The following is a 15148-nucleotide window of genomic DNA, read 5'->3' as shown; positions in this document are numbered from 1 at the left end:
ATTTAAGGTCAAGTATAAAAGTCGTTTTATCAAGCATTTGATTGACGAATATGAGCGCAATGGAAGCCATCCATCATCTAATGACAACAAATTCAACTTACGACAAGCATTTAACGATCTTGTAGAAGCATGGAATGATGTTAAGACCTTTACCATTCTCCATTGTTGGAGAAATACCGGAATTCTACCTACAAATGACATTGTTGAGGATATTGATAGTGTGTCATCACTTATAGCTCAAATCTTATCTCATAACACCAATCAAGCAATGTATGCTACCACTTATATGGAGTTTGACACAACACTTCAGTCCTTGAAACTTACACCGATGACAAGATCATTGCACAAGTTATTGAATCTCCTTTTGCTGAAAGTTTGGTAAAAAATCATTGTCAATTCAAGCTTTATATTATCACTAAGAGACTGGAATTTACAAAACAACCTATAATTGTAGAATTCTTATATCAAACTTGAATATTTAATTTTTTAATTAATTTTAAATGCATATGTGCCTTAGATTTTAATTCTTTGCTAAAATAGTACAACTAGTTACGTCTTTATTAGTAATTTATTAGTTATCTTATATTACAGAGAGGTTTGACCGTATAAATATAAATATAGATTAGGATATTCTGGTGAAAGTTTGATCATCTTAAAATCTATCCATATATAAAAGTACAGGCAGAAGCACTACAATAAGCCAAGTGTCATAAGCAGATTAAGACATGTGTACTATTTTAGAATAAAGCTCCAAACAAATTGGAGTTTGAAAATATTTTTTAAAAAAACTTACGTTTGGTTCAAAAAGAGGTTAGACACACTTTCAAATTATAAAAAAAAAAACAAACACAAATAAAATAAGAAAAGGAGCCCCAAATTTTTTTTTGCTGAAACTGGAAAAAAAAAAAAAAAAAAGGAGAAAGAACAGGAAGAGAAAAAGAACAAGAAAGACATGAAATACACTGAAGTTGAATCTATGCTCATGGGACACGGTACGTATTTGTCCATGCCCAAGACCCTACTCGGCTGAGTGCCATACTACCGTTCCATCCATGAGTCACAACCTTTCCCTTATCGTTAATTCAAAGAAAACCTTTAGTCACAAATAAAATCTTTACAAAGGAAACAAAGCATAAAGACGCATCGACCTATATGGTCGCTTTACACCACTGTCGACTGCTCGACGCACTACCCACAGGACACTGTCTGCAAAAGTCTCTAACATACACGAGATACCATAACATAAGTACTCTGACTCGGCAACACTCCGAACTGAGATGGAGTTCACCAATCCAGCTGATAGCCTGGGAACATCCTATAGCCAATGTCTTCTACTCATCTGTATACACCTGCGTGGCATGAAACGCAGCGCCCCCAGGCAAAGGGACGTCGCAGACGAATAATGTACCGAGTATGTATGCGTAACCGAAACAATATATCTCAACTCGGATGATAAAAAAAAAGACTCAATGTACCGTAACTAACTCGATAAACATGTACGTGCATGAACTAACTCGAGTGTATAACATGACTTTTAGGCGAAAACTTACTCTTTCAAATCAAAGTCAAAACTTTTAAAAGAGATCCCTTCCCTCGCTTTCCAATGAATATGAAGTGTGTATGAAGGAAGTCTTCGTATATATATATATATATATATATATATGCCTTCACCCTGCTCGCAGCCCCTTCGGGCATAATAGCATAATGGCCCCTTCGGGCATCATAATCATCGTATACCAGCTGATCAGGTGGTTTGCGTATATAACGCCTTAGCCCTTTTCCCCATCCCCATGAAATGATGTCGTGCATGTATGTAAATATGCAAATGCATGAAAATCTTTGGAAACCATCAAAAGACTCCCTTCAGAGCAACTTTTGTTTCAAAACGGGAACTTCTTCCCTTTTCTCAAAAATGGGAACTTCTTCCCGTTCTCATTTGTCTCCTTCGAGACTCAAAAATTAAATGTAAAATGCATAGGTAGGAGAAATACCTTATGAATGTCCTCTTCGGGAATTAGACAACATTATGAAATCGCACAACTTAAGAATGCCCCTTCGGGCTTAAGGGGTCAAGGAACTCAGGATATCCTACATCTAGGAATAGATTCATTATGGATATCATTAAGCTTCGCACTTGTCATAGATCATGCCAAAAAGAAGGAAAGGATAGCCTTAACATACCTGGAAGCTCGCTTCTCGACTTTCCAACCTACCTCCTGTCTTGAAATCTACATATAAAACCATTCATACTATTGTTAGGCTCACCACCATATACTTGTCCTAAACCTTCAAATTAACCTCCTTAAAATCTGCCAAAATTCGGGCAGCATCTCCCCTGTTTATTTACCTAACCCGAATTCATAATTCAACAACAAACAACAACAACAATAACAATATCAACACCAATAGCATCATTTCCAACTCCAAAGTATTCCATAGAACAGTCCACATGATGTTTTCCAACTTCCATAACTAACCAACCCATTATACAATTATTTAACCACGTTTTCTCCATAACTAAGCCGGTACTAATATAAATAGGAAGATATTCATACCTTTATCTCGATAATATTGCCGTATCTTCGCTTCTCCACCTTGATCTTAAGCCATAACGCGTCACTATATAATTTTGTAGTTGTAACTATACGCCGTCTGGACCGAGATTTGGGAATTATACCTGGTTTCGGGCTAAAAAGTTGGTGATGGAAAGTTGGAGAATATTCTGGAAGGTTTGGGTGTGTTTTGGATGAAAATATGAGGGCCTCCCCCTTTTATAGAACGGTCCAGGTTCTGGCTGGACCGACATAAAATTAACTCAGCGCGATCGCGCCCCCTTTGGGCGCGTTCGCGCGTTGCCAATTTTTTTAACTGCGCGTTCGTTCAGTAAAAAGGTTATAACTCTTGATTTCGATATCGTGTGAGGGCCCACGACCTATGGTTAGAAATCTCTTTAAATTATCTACAACTTTCATTCTTGGTGTTTTTTCAAATTCCCAACTTATGATGGCGTTTTGGCCCCTCCAAGTCAGATCATCCGAAAATATTTCCTTAAATCGTCCTTTTGGAGGGCTTATGCCCATATTTGGCTTAAGAGTCCTTCTTAGGACTTGCTCAACTTTCCATATACTACTCATATATCTCTTCATATGTCCTTTATAAAACCCCGACATGTGGGCCCCGCTTAGCTTGCAGTAACGAGGGCTTTCATCGAGCAACGTTCTACCTGATTTACACCATATGGTCTCCGAATGTCATATGTATACATATTCTTATACTGAGATCATATAATCTTCATCCTTGACCCGAGCCTAAAATTTGCTCAGTGCGTTCGCGCCCCGTGGTGGCGCGTTCGCGCTGAGTTGGCCCTTGGCCGGACCATTTTCTTGGCCTGCCAACATGACTTGTAACATCCATATTTCCTTACCCCGATATGCTATAGGGGAGCGGTTTGTCGCGTCGGAAACTAGACTTCCCGAACTTCACTTTAGGCTTTTGTTTTACTTCAAAGTTCTTAATATACTCAGAGATATTCTTTCTCCCAGTTAAACCAAAAATTTCCGTACCAAACCTTGCCCATCTTTCTTTCAAAGCCTCGGAAGCTTAATCTCCTTAGTTCACTTGTTTTCTAATCGTTCTATAACCTGTTATATGAACTCGAACTCTTATAATCATAAAACGAGCACCTATGATCTTGCATCTTCTCGACAATAACTTCGATGTCTGCAATTGAATAGCTGACACCTAATGAATCTCAACGTGCAGAACTACGGGGTATAACACCATGTCTTGCCCCTTTGCTTCCGGAGTGGGCATTATTTACCCACATCTTACCCGGGTCACTTATAATTCTGGCGTTTACCTCCAACCGAACGCAATAGGGCCTGTCGGAGTATGCCCTTCTGAAGATATGATAAAACAGAACAAACATCCAATCAATACATATTCTAAACTTTACATCTATAGCAAGTATCTACTTAAGCGAAATTACACTAAAGGACTCATACGGTCATTACTTTAGACACTTGAAAATTACCCAATTTAGATCATGTTTGCCCACTCACACGAACTAAATGGTTTAAATGCATACATACAACACAAACCATATGTTTTTTTTATGAAAATCAAGTAAACTAAGAGTCCGTTTGGATTCTCTTACAAGTAGTCAAACCAACTTATAAGCTATTTTTTGATTTTTTAGGTGTTTGGCAAACCCTTGAAATGCCAATATCAAAGCTAAAAAAGTCTCAATCTATTCAAAACATAAGTATTGGGTCCAAAAAATAATAATTTTAGGTGGAATGCTAAGTCCGTTAATTTTTAGCGGATTATAAAACATATTTTTTCGGCAACAAACGATAAGATTATGTTACATAAACTTTTTTGACACGTAAATTACAACATCCAAGTCTTTTTTTTGCTAATGCCAAAATAATTCCCTGTACAAAGTAGAATTATAACGGGCTCTAAGAGTTTAAGTCTCACTTGCCTTCTAAATGGAACGCAAACCTTTCTTGAAATGCCAATATCTCCTCAAACGATATCCAATAGTCTCAATCTATTCAAAACATAAGTATTGGGTCCAAATTAGTCTAAAGAAACTAATCTCATAATTTTAGGACACCTCGAATGCTAAGTCCGTTAATGGTCCTGTTATTAGCGGATTAATCCCTTAATCATTGACATATTCAAAGGCTCAAAAGCGGTTCTCGGCAACAAACGATAAAGATTATGTTACATAAACTTTCTTGTACTGACACTAAATGAATAAAATTACAACATCCAAGTCTTATAATTCTAATTCCACAATGTTTGCTAATGCCAAAAGAATTCCCTGTACAAAGTAGAAGTATAATTTAGAAAGGTTATTGCCCATTATTAAATATTATTTCTATTCCCAAGGCCTATAGACACAACCATATCCCCCTTAGTCATTCCCCACCCCCCCCCCACCCCACGCCCCCACAAAGATAGATTCTTGGCATTATTCCATAAGACTTAATTGTACTAGCCACTCTATTTCAGTTCATCAAACATACTAAGGAATGAATTTACAATGTCTGGGTACAGCCAATGGAACTTCATTTTTCCTAACTCTCGACGCCAATTTCTCCCGTACGCTTTTCTCGTCAAAATACAAGTAATATTCTAATGCCCTAATAACCTCTTTAAGACGTGACTACAATTGCGATTATTCATTCCGTTCCTTCCCTTTTAAAATGTATCCAAGTCCTTGATTATTCGGTCTATGTAAAATGGCAATGGCCTATTAGCCACAAGTTAATTTACTATCTCAGACTTTACATACATACTAATAATATTTTAACAAAATAAATATAAGCATATAATGTGACTATATTTAAAACTTACGCGCTAGGCCGCTACGACATGAAACCAGTTAAAATTAGTAAGTTACAATTAAAAATATAACTCTAAAGTTTAATCAGAAATATTGGGTTGTTACAAGCACTCAAAATCTACAAGTTAGAATTCTAGTTTTCATGGCAATAGTAGCTCTGCTACTACATATGATTGCTATCTCCTTCGCTATACTTTCCTAATGATTTCATGAGTTCCTCTCAGGCCAAACAGCATATACAAATTCTGCATATATCAACTTGACAATTGCTGCTTGTTTGGATTTCCCCCTTGTTGACTGTAGGATTGTCACATAATGTTGGTTCCAAGTTTGAGTAGTAGGCTATTGAATAATCACCCATTGCATTAGCCTGTTCCGGAGTTCCTTAGCAAACCTGCAATCATGGAATAAGTGATCTCTTGTTTCTTTGTGCATCAAGCAGTTGACACACTTAGGATCCACCTGAATATCCCAGTTACTTAATCTTTCAAACGTTAGCAGCTGATTCTGCACTTGCAGCCACATAAGAAAAACTACATTTGGCCTAGTTGAATTACAAAATAGCAGTGTTCTCCATGATACTCTAGGCAGAGGCCCTATCAGCTGTAAGTAAATGTGCATGATTACACTTCTAGTGTTTGTCCTTCTGTTCTGCATATGTATTAACTCATTCCTTGCACCAATGATTTTCCTCACCATCCAATTTGCTTGTTTTGGAATTTCAGTGAGGTCAAATGATCTCCCTTTGATGTAGTAGGTGTGAATCCACTTGTTCCACAACTTGTCTTGTTTGTTTGCCAGATCCCAATATATCTTAGTAATTGATGCTTTATTCCACAACTTCAAGTTTGGTAAATTCACACCTCCAGCAGATTTGGGTAAGCATACTTGATCCTATGCCACTAAGGCTCTCTTGGTTATGGTATTGACACCAAACTAAATATAGCTCCTACAATAAGTATTGAAAGCCTTCATTACCCTGGCAGGCAAAACAAACAATTGTGCCCAGTAAGATTATGCTCTAAATATTACTGTACCCCAAATATTATTGTTTTAACCACATGAATTCTTCCAGCATAAGACAATTTTTTGGCTGTCCAAGATGAGATTTTTGCCACTATTTTCTCAATCAAGGACTGCCATTGGCTAATAGTCAACTTCTTAGTTGTCAGAGGAATACCCAGGTATTTAAATGGTAATTCCCTTGCAGAATAACCCAGATGCTGCAGAAATTTATGTCTATCAGCCAGTTCTACACCTCCCATATACACAGAACTCTTGGCTAAATAAGCCTGTAGGCCAGATGCTATATCATGCAATTTAGTAACAACTGTGTAGTCTCTTTTGGCAAACAGTAGTAGGTCATCTACAAAACATAGCTGAATGATTCCTAGCTAGTTTTGCACATCTTGGATGATACTTGAAGTATTTATTTTCCTTCAATTCATTCAAACTCTTGCTTAGGTATTCCATAGCAATGGCAAATAAGTATAGAGAAATAGGTTCTTCTTGCCTGATTCCTTTTGCTGCCGGAAAAGTTGGGGAGGGTTCCCCATTGATCATAATGGAGTAGTTGACAGTAGTGACACAAATAAGAATCCATCGGATAAATCTGCCAGGGAAACCTAAACACTCCAGGACTTGCTTCAACTATGGCCATTCTAGAATATGCCTTTTGGAGGTCCACTTTAATCATGCATCTAGCTGAAATATGTTTTCTGGTATAGGATTTGACAAGTTCATGTGCCAGGATCACACTATCTGCTATTTTTCTTCCTGGCACAAACCCTGACTGAGCATCAGAGATAAGAGCTGGCATAACCTTTTTTCAACCTATTTATCATGATTTTAGCTATTATCTTGTAAAGGATAGTGCAATAGGCTATTGGCCTATATTCTTTGACAGTAGAGGGGTTTGGAACTTTAGGCAACAGAGTTATAGAAGTGCAGTTTACTGCTGGTAGCAGGATCCAGTTGTAAAGAATTCTTGTACTGCAGTGCACACCTCATGTTGGATCACTGACCATGACTTCTTATAAAATAAAGCATTGTACCCATCTACTCCCGGTGCCTTGTCATCCCCAATACCTTTTAAGTGCATCATGAATCTCTTGAATAATCACCTGTGCACACAACTCAAGTTGTTGAGAATGAGATAGTGATGGACCTTTGTTCATAGTAACTTGGCTGTCTGCAGTCAAATGAGAAGCTGAACTGCCCGTTAAAGATTTATAAAACATGATAATTTCCTCTCTGATATCTTTAGGATCAATCAATTTATTCCCAGTCAGACTTGTCAGTTCCACTATATGTTTTCTCTGGTGCCTCTCCTACATTACTGCTGAAAAGTATTTGTTTTTGGCATCTCTTAATTTAATCCATGCAGCTCTAGACTTCTGTTGTAGAGCTTTTTCTTCAATAAGAGACCATTGTTCAAGTTGTTGCAGAGTAGTCTGCTCTTGATCAGCTAAATCATCAGTGTAGTATGTGGTCATCTTGTGTTGGATATCCTTCAAAGTGTTTCCAGCAACAACAATTTTATCACTTATACCTTTGTACTCTTCAGTGTTGAGTTTTTTGAAAGCCTCACTAAGCCTTTTAAGCTTAAGTCAGATATTCTTCATTTTGTCTCTATCCAGTTGCCTTTGCCACCCATCTTCTACCAGTGTGAGAAAGCTATCATGATCAATCAGGTAATATACGTAGAAATCAAAGTTTAGTCTTATAAATTTTACCTAATTTATATTTCTTAAATTGTATTAAGGATATTTTCTATGCAGTTTAACTCACAAAAGCAATAATTATTTTTTTGTTTAAAAACTATAATAAATATAATCGTAAACCTGATCAAGTAGTTAACATTCTCTTGCATAGAGAAATCTAAACCATATTTATTATCACTTTACCTTATTAGGAAACTGATCTCAAGGAAAAAAAAAAAGATCATTTACATATTATAAATCTTTTTTCTGTAATATATATTTAAATCATAAGTTTTTTTTTTTTCTTTTCTTCAAATTCCCATACTCACTACTCTCTTTTTTCTAAAATAAATTTCAGACATAAAAGTATAGTAGAAAAGTCCAATTTAAATTTGAGTTTGATATATCTGAATTTCGTATGCTTGGATTTAAAAATATCTTAATGTCAGTTTAGTATTCAATTTGTTCAAAAAGAAAAATGCTATCCCATTTTTTTATGAATACGCTTTTGGAATAGCGAATTCGTTCTTTTGGAACTATCGTCTATAAACTATAACATTTCTCATTATTATAGATGGACTCTGTATGTTAATATTTTACCTTAAACTAATTTATTATTTAATTTTTATGCAAAGTAATTAATCAAAAGCGGAGATTTTCCTTAATAAAAGTTCAGTAGTAATCTTTTCATAATATTATTGGTGATCATAACTATAGAAATATTGTTTTAATATTAGAACAAAGTAAATTGTGCTCAAAGAACAAGACAATAATTTTATATAATTAATTTACGTAGATAAATTGCTAGAGGTAAAAGCACCACACTTAAGTCAAGTGCCAGCATAACAAAAATCCACATGACATGTTTTAGTATAAAGGAGCAAAATACTAGGGTAATGTTAAAAAAAAATTGAAACTAAAATAAATTAATACTGAATATTTAAACATTTTTAATTTTTAATTGAGAGTAGTTAAATTAACTTATTTATCCATTTTAATTTAGATATTGTGTTAGCATTGCAGTTATTTTTTTAATGGTTAAATTAATTTATTTATCCATTTTAATGCAAATGTTTTTTCTAGTGTTGTTGCAGTTGTTTTTTTAAATAGTGTGGTTAGTTTTAAATTTGTGCAGTTAAAGTTATTTTTTGAATAGTAAGTAAGAGGATGGACGGCGAAGGATTTGTAAGGAGTGTAGTGGAGTCAATTCTGTGAAGCAGTTTCATTGAAAAACATGTTATATGAAACGGAAAAGGGCCTAAAATGCCCCTGAACTATCGTTTTTTGGTATAATAATACCCTCCATCCATCTTTCGGGCCAAAAATGCCCCCGTCGTCAACCTTTTAGCTCTAAAATACCCTTATTTTTAACGGCGCCCTCTGAAATTAATATTAATAAATTTATTTATTACGTGGTGCGATTCTATTGACTAATTTTCTAATGATCTTAATTAATAAAAATTCCCATCCAAACTCGGATACATCTAAGAGCCATAACCTCCCCCACCCGAAACTCCCGACCCCTCGCCCACCTAAAAACCCCATTTAACTAAGGAAAACACCCTCAATTCTTAGGGATTCACAACAGACCCATTTGGGTGTTCTTCAAGCTTTTTCAAAAACCCTCAAATGGTGATTATAATTTTCCATTAATACAACCCCAAATTATTAAGTAAATCTAAATCTAAGTACAACAAATGATTTCCCAAACGATTTTAACAATGGGTAACCTCAAACTTTAGTTCTCAAATTTTGAATTGAGATCCGAAATCCTTCAACTTCAAAAATGGAGTTGTAATGGTTTTTTCTTTTCCCTTCTTATTCACCAAAACAACAACTAAATCAAATTAGGTCAAACCAAAATGACCTCAAAGATGGTTATACTCAAAGACTCAAAACGCTTCCTCTCTCTCCCTTAGGCGACTTCATGGAGACTTGAGGCCTCCATGGCCAAATCTGCTTCTCCCCAGCTTCAAGCTGTGGGAGAGCCACCAACAAACATTACGTATGCTTCATTAATCCATAACAATTCATCTCACTAACCGTTAACCAAAACAATCTTGAAACCAATTGAATACATTCATGGAGAACTAATTATTAAAATCACAATGGAGGAACTGGATGATGGAAGAAGGCTTACACCAAGCAGTGATTATGAAGTTTGCACATAACAAACCGGATTTTCATGAGATTCACAAGAATATTCCAAAACAATTTGGTATCAAAGGGCTATGTAATATTGGACAGCTCGAGTTTCAGCACTTGCTTCTTAGGTTTGATTTATATGAAGATTTTGTGCAAGTTTTGTCCAAATCTATTGGTTATATTAATGTTAATGGGGAAGCGCATCAATTTAGAGTTTTCCCTTGGACTATTTTCTTTAATCCTAAGGAAGAAATCTCCATGGCGTTGGTATGGATTTCGTTTCCAAGGCTGCCGCCAAGTTTATTTGCGAAGAAATCCTTGTTATCAATAGCTTCTGCTGCTGGGAAGCCGTTGGCAGTAGATAAAGCTACGCAAGAAAGGTCTAGGCCAAGCACTGCAAGGGTTAAAGCCATTCTTGATTTACTAGACAAGCGTCCAAAGCGTATAAGGTTATTCTACGTGGATGAAAAGTCTAGAAAAGTTATAGAACACTATCAACATTTTGTCTATGATAATCTTCCAAAATATTGCACATGTTGCAAGCATCAAGGACATGATGAATCCATTTGTCGTTTACGCTTGCAGAACCAACAGAATGATGTGCTACAACATGCAGGACATGAAAATAAGGAGCAATCCAATGGGGAAAAATATCAAGGTGATTTGCGGCAGATGTTAAATGAGAAAAGGATGGCCACAAGTGATTTGGTGAATAGGGATGCCTCAAAACCGATTTGGCGGTACTATTCTCTGAGATACTAGAAAAGAATTAGAGAGGCCGATGCTACAAAAACTAATTCAGTCACTCAAGGCAATAAAGAAAATAATAATGAAAAGGCTGTGGAGACAAAAATAATGATGGTTGGACTGTGGTGACGTATAAGAAACTTGTTGGACTTAGGATTGGATCGCTAAGTAAAGGAAATCGTCCAACACCACAAGTTGCTATTATTTCTAATCATCAAGAAGCCGAGAAAATTGATGCTACATGTGCGGACTTGCTCGAACTACTTCTGGTGGAAACAAAGAGTTTCAACTGGTCAATGAAATGCAAACTTGTGATTCTGGCCAGCGAACAAGTGTGGGAGTTGACAACGAGCAGGCTGTGAAAGTTGTGGCGCAAGTTGAAAAATCTGGGCAACAATTAGTGTGTAAGGAAACTTTGAAAGAAGATGGCATGGCTGGTGCAAGGGGATTTGCTGCTAAGAATAATTCAGCTGCTAAGGCGAATAAGATTAACTCCAATTTTCTTCCAGTTGTGTCAATTCAAAATGCTTTTCAAGCTATTGCAGGTGATTATTTTGGTGAAGAGGTACAGGGTAATGAGAAGCAACTGGAGGTCGTCGTTGATGATCCTCAACTGGTGGTTGCCGAAGATGTTCAGGATGTGGCTCAAGTAACTTCCTTATCATCCGCAATTGCTAAATTAATAGGGCAGGATTCAAATTCAAATATGAAATTCAAATCCATTGGAGTTCAACTATTGGAGAACATGAATCCTCTCCATACACTGCCGAGGAACTTACTTACTAATCATGATACAAATCAATCCAAAGGGAATTTAAATGCAACGGGGATGCCTATTCCAGTGCTTAATTTAGGCACAATGAACACCTCGGTGCAAGAGGAGAAATAAGGGGAAACGAGTGCTCCTAGGTGGGCAGATTTAGTTGAGGAAGAGGAGCATGTTACTCCACCTCCTAGGAGTAAGTTAAGTCCTCAAGCACCTATATTTGTGCCTTCAAATAAGACAAATCCATCTATGGCAGTGACAGGTACCTCATCCAATTTAAGTGCTACAAAAGTAAGATTGGCTAATAGAGATATCCTTAATTCTCTTGATTCTCATGATATAGATACATTGAATGCAATTGATAACTCTAAAAAGAGCTTGGCCATTACCACCAAGGATATGGGAGTATTGCCCAGTCGTAAACGGAGGCTGTCGTTTCGAGATTTAGTCCAAATACAACTAATGATATTGACTTGAGCGATGACATGTTCGATGGGGATGATGAGGATGATATGCTAGACATATGCTTTGATAAGGTCGCCAAGGATGGGGATCTCTCACCTAGGCAACAAAGAAATGGAAGCAACAAAAGCAAAAAGAAGACACATGGAAGACAACATAGTTGGGATGGCAAGGTGACAGATGAATTTGTTGCAAGGCACCTACCGATGCGACTAGCAAAGCAAAATCATATGACAGTGTCAACAACTTTAACAAGATCCAACAAATCCAAGAAGAAGTGATGAACTATCAAGTGTTGTTGGAAAAATTTAAAGAAGAAAACAAGAGAGAAGTACTTCAAGTTACTTTAGATGGGCAAACTATCTTTTTTAGTTCATACATATTTAAAATGAAGTTTGAGGTTGATAACTCAACTTTATTCTTGGTTTTTATATTTTTACATTACTTAAGTATCCTTAATTGTAATATCATCATAGAGTGTATTATAAACTATGTGATAATCATAGAATTTTCTTCATGCTTGTTAGTTAGTAGAGGTTTTGTTAAGGTAAGGCCTAATCCCCACCCCCACCCCCCTTGCTTGTACTCTTCTCTGTGAGGTTAATTTTTATTTATTAATAAAAACTAGCCCTAGGCACCTGCCTAGTGGATTCGCTTAAAAAAAAAAAAACTCAAGGACTCAGCAACTTACAACATTAAACAGAACCACAAAAAGATTCGAAACCTTAATCCCCAAATCAGTAGATAAATTTAATTATAGTAAACGTGCGATTTTGAGCTTAAATCTGATTGGTGTTGTATTTTAAACTTAGAACTCATTGTAAAAGAGCTGAATATTGATAAGAAACAAAATCTGGTTTTAAAATCTGTGGAACACTATTGAAGCTCTAATGAACCTCTAATGGAGATTTCGAATTTCGATCTATAATTTATTGCTCATTTTGAAGTGGGTGATTCGGAATATTGTTCTTAGCATCATTGTGAAGTTGTTTTTTAATTTGTAGTGCTTTGAAGCTGGATTAAGGTGGCTTGGGTCAATTTTGAAGTTGAGTTCAACGAAGAAGATGATGAACATTTTAAAGACCAAATCAGATTTAAAATAATTAACAAAATGAGAATTGGAGGTGTTTTTCTTAGTTAAATGAGGCTTTTAGGCGGGGCAGGTATGGCTCTTACATGGATCCGGGTTTGAGTTGAAATTTTAATTAATTTGAATCATTTCAAAATTAGCCAAGAGAATCACGCCACATAATAAATAAATTCATTAAGATTAATTTCAGAGGGCGCCGTTAAAAATAAGGATATTTTAGAGCCAAAAGGTTGACGGTGAGGGCATTTTTGGCCCGAAAGGTGGATGAAGGGTATTATTGTACCAAAAACGATAGTTCTGGGGCGTTTTAGGCCCTTTTCCATATATGAAATTGCTTCATGGAATGCTAAATGGACAAAACAAATAACTAAAATATCATAGTAGAGAAAAATGTACACGAAAAGGAAGATGGAAATTATGTGAGGATATTTATATTAGATTTAATTTTGATAATTAAATAATTCATATAATTAAACAATAGAATAAAAGTATATAAAAGTCAAGAGTAAGCAAATTATATAGTTATGTCATATTGCAATAGGTGTAGCGAATAAGGATAGTAAGCCAATTGACAAGTTAAATGTTAGTAGAGGAGAGCTGCTAAGTTTTAAAGATGTAGGGTGAGGAAGTGACGTGATGGAAGGGTTAGGTTTTATTAGAGAAATGATATATCAAAGATTAAGAAATAATATTAGGGATATAATAATTAAAATTTTAAGTTGGAGGAAATTAAATATCAGCCAAAACATAACTTTGCTACTTTAAAAATAATAAGCACTCAAAATATATTGGAGGAGCATAGCATTAGCATATCACTTATTTTTCGGTTTATAGTTCGAGCAATAAATTAAAAAAAAAAATTATTTTTATCAACGCGGAGATAAACAAAAAGTGCTTATAGCCAAAACACCCTCATTACTCCACTTTGCTACTTTACAACAATTTTTATATACAATTTTTGTACAAAATTAGGGCACACTTTCCACTTTATACTGACCGATTTCTTAGCCATCGAAGATGAGGAGAATTTCTCTCAATGGTATTACTCCCTTTATCTCTACTTTTCATTCTTGTTCGGCAATTTCAACTAGACCTTATTCTTCTTGCCATAGTATTACATCTATATCAGCAAAGGGTAAACATGGTTTAAATAGTAAGATTGAGAGCTTCAAATGTTTAGATGATGCTCTTACTTTCTTCCATCAAATGGTTAGAATGCAGCCTCTTCCTTCTGTTCTCGTCTTCAGTAAATTATTTAAGACTATGCTAAGTATGAAGCATTACTCTGCTGTTGTTTCTCTTTTTCGAGAAATGCAGAAATTGGGCATCCCAATTGATGAATTCATCTTGAATATCATGATTAACAATTATTGCCTGATGCATCGACCTGATTGTGCATTTTCGGTGTTACCCATTTACTTGAAGATTGGCATTCCATTTAACGTTGTCACCTTTAACACCCTATTAAGGGGAATCTTTGCTGAAAATAAGGTTAAAGATGCAGTTGAATTGTTCAAAAAATTGGTGAGAGAGAAGATTTGTGAGCCCGACGAAGTCATGTATGCAACCGTAATGAATGGTCTTAGCAAAAGGGGCCATACCCAAAAAGACTTTTAGTTTGCTCCGTTTAATGGAGCAGGGGAATACTAAACCCAGAATAAATAACTACAACATTGTTATAGATGCGCTTTGCAAAGATGGAAACTTAGATGCTACTATCAACCTTCTAAACGAAATGAAGCAGAAAGGCATTCCTCCAGACATAGTCACATACAATTCAATAATTGATGGTTTGTGTAAGTTCAGTCAGTGGGAAAAGGTTAAGACTTTGTTCTCTGAGATGGTGAACTTTAATATTTATCCAAATGTGCGCACCTTCA

The 15148-nt window shown here is 35.8% G+C and overlaps 1 protein-coding gene and 1 pseudogene across 1 annotated transcript in view; both read left to right on the top strand.

Moving 5' to 3' along the window:
- The window catches only part of LOC132049036 (uncharacterized), a gene marked incomplete at its 5' end in the record, with an annotated part of 33533 nt that overhangs the window by 13309 nt on the left and 5076 nt on the right, over positions 1-15148 (top strand).
- Positions 14230-15148, top strand: LOC132050546 (putative pentatricopeptide repeat-containing protein At1g12700, mitochondrial; annotated as a pseudogene).

This window comes from Lycium ferocissimum, chromosome 3, assembly GCF_029784015.1.
Source record: "Lycium ferocissimum isolate CSIRO_LF1 chromosome 3, AGI_CSIRO_Lferr_CH_V1, whole genome shotgun sequence".
Classification (NCBI taxonomy): domain Eukaryota; kingdom Viridiplantae; phylum Streptophyta; class Magnoliopsida; order Solanales; family Solanaceae; genus Lycium; species Lycium ferocissimum.
The sequence above is the reverse complement of the archived record's forward strand: the minus strand, read 5'-3'. Positions and strand labels throughout refer to the sequence as shown.